Source organism: Capra hircus, chromosome 25 (assembly GCF_001704415.2).
Source record: "Capra hircus breed San Clemente chromosome 25, ASM170441v1, whole genome shotgun sequence".
Classification (NCBI taxonomy): domain Eukaryota; kingdom Metazoa; phylum Chordata; class Mammalia; order Artiodactyla; family Bovidae; genus Capra; species Capra hircus.
The window spans coordinates 25,980,784-25,983,391 of record NC_030832.1 but is presented as its reverse complement, the minus strand read 5'-3'; positions in this window follow the sequence as shown (position 1 = coordinate 25,983,391).

Below are 2,608 nucleotides of genomic sequence, written 5' to 3'. Positions count from 1 at the left end.
TGTCTGTGGGATTCTTCAGGGGAAAAGAGTGGATTGTCATTCTCTTCTCCAGGGGATCTTCCCGATTCTGGGATCGAACCTGGGTATCCTTGCATTGCAGGCAGATTCTTTACCATCTGAGCCACCAGGGTTCCACCAGGAGTCTCCTAAGGCTGTTGAAGTAAAAAGGAAACTTCAATGACATCCCTTTCCTGTAGCCATGGAAGTCCACAGTGATTAAACAGTGATGGGATGAGCATAAAAAGAAGAGGAAGAAAACTCCACCTGGGTTTGTAGAAAAAAAAATGTCTATAATCGCAGTGACTTTTATTATCATAGTGAATATTTACCAAAGTCCTGTGGGAGGGAAAAGATCTGGGTCATGGGTTCGTTCACCAACTGTCACGGGCTGAGCCAGGAGGAGACCAGCTGTGCTAACACCCACACCCAAGCTTTCTAGAGAGTTCTGTGGTCTTCAGGGAGCCCAGGGGGAGCAAGCTAAGAAGCAAGAGCACCTCACTCCCCCGAGGCCCTGTGTAAGCAGCCAGCCTGGACAGAGGAAACTGCTCCCCAGAGGCTGGACCTGGAATCCCGCTCTCTGCCAACCAGAAGCACTTTCTTTTCTTTGTAAAACAAGGTTCTTTTTGCTTCTCCAAGAACAAAAGCAGCTGATACTGTGGCGGCGCTATGGTAAAGAAATTGCCTGCCAATGCAGGAGACTGGGAGACATGGATTTGATCCCCGGGTGGGGAAGATCCCCTGGAGGAGGGCACAGCAACCCACTCCAGTATCCTTGCCTGGAGAATCCCATGGACCGAGGAGCCTGGTGGGCTACAGTCCATGGGGTCACAAAGAGTTGGACATGACTGAGCACTGACTTAGCACACACCCACGCTGAGGAATCAGAAGACGCCTCACATCTTGTTCTGTCCTCTTGAATGAACACATTCTCCTTCCAACTTTAGCAAAACACTGGATTTATAAAATTAAGCACTTTGTGAAATGTTTGCACCAGCTCTGTTATCTCTCTTTCGGAGAACAGTTGGGACAGTTGTTAACTGCTTAAGGAAACAATTATTTATTCCTTCAGCAGATATTTCCTGAGCCAGGGAATATTCAAAAAGCTACAGATACAGTGGCCAATGAGCTCTTCCCTTTTGGAACTTATAGTGAGGAGCAGACAAACAAGAGAAAAAAAAAAAAACACCATGAATTTCAGTGTGGCTTGTCCCTGGTGGATCAGACAGTAAAGAATTCACCTGCAATGCAGGAGACCCACGTTTGATCCCTGGGTTGGGAAGACCCCTGGAGAAGGGAATGGTCCACTCCAATATTCCTGCCTGGAGAATTCCATGGAGAGAGGAGCCTGGTGGGCTACAGTCCAAGGGGTCACCACAAAGAGTCAGACACGACTGACCAACTAACACTTTCATTTCTGTGCAATTTAAAATGCCTTGTGTCTTCCCTGGTGCCTCAATAGTAGAGAATCTGCCTTTCAATGCAGGAGACACAGGTTTAATCTCTGATTCAGCAACATCTCACATGCCTCAGAGCAACTAAGCCCATGTGCCACAACTTTTGAACCTGTGCTCTAGAGCCTGAGAGCCGCAACTACTGAACCCTGGTGTGGGACTTCCATTGTGATCCAGTAGTTAACCCTCTCTGCTTGGGTGTGGCATTCTAGGTTCTCAAACACTGCGCCTTAGCATCAGTGTCCTCTGGTTCCTCTGCTTCAGAGCCAGTACCTGGCACTAAGTAGGTGCCTGTAATATTCTGTAATATTCACGAATCAATGCATCAGACATAGTCTTGATTAGGTGCTTCCCTGGTGGTCCAGTGATTGAGAATCCACCTGCTAATGCAGGGAACATGGGTTCTATCCTCAGCCTGGGAAGATCCCACATGCTGTGGGGCAACTAAGCTCGTGCGCCACAACCACTGAGCCCACATGCCTAGAGCCTGTGCTTTGAGACAAGAGAAACCACTGCAATGAGAAGCCCTCGCATCTCAACTAGAGAGTAGCTCCTGATCACAACTAGAGAAAGCCTGAGTGCAGCAACAAACACCCAGTGCAGCCAAAAATACATTAAATATATATTTATAAATTTATAAACTGTGAGTGTGTCCCATTTCTGGGAAGTGAACTGTCCACTCACCAAGGGGCTCCAAGTGCAGTGCTCTTGGATTAAGTAACAGACACAGCAGTCAGGGGTGGGATAGACCTCATGGCAACTGCCAGCTGAGGGGCCCGGGGTTGGCATGGGGCCTAGGGTCAACCTCAGAGGGTAGGGCTGCTGGACGACCTGGTGCTACCCCAGGGCCCGCTGTCTCTCTCAGACACTTAGCAGGGCCTGGCCCAGGGCTCAGCCCAGAGTCAGTCTTCATCCCAAGTTCTCTTCTTAGGGAGGCTTGATGAAACCTCACCCAAGCTAGGAAGTGAGTCCCAACCAGTGGTGCGCAGATAGGGCCTGCTTGGAGGGCTGTCTCCCAGACACCTCTGCTTCAGGCCCAGACTGTGCTCCAGAGAGGCACGTCTCTGTTACCAGGCTCCTTTGGCCTGGGGACCCCCATTTGCACTCCAAACCTGTCTGAACGTCCCAAGCTCTAACTGCAGCCTCTTCTGTTCCTT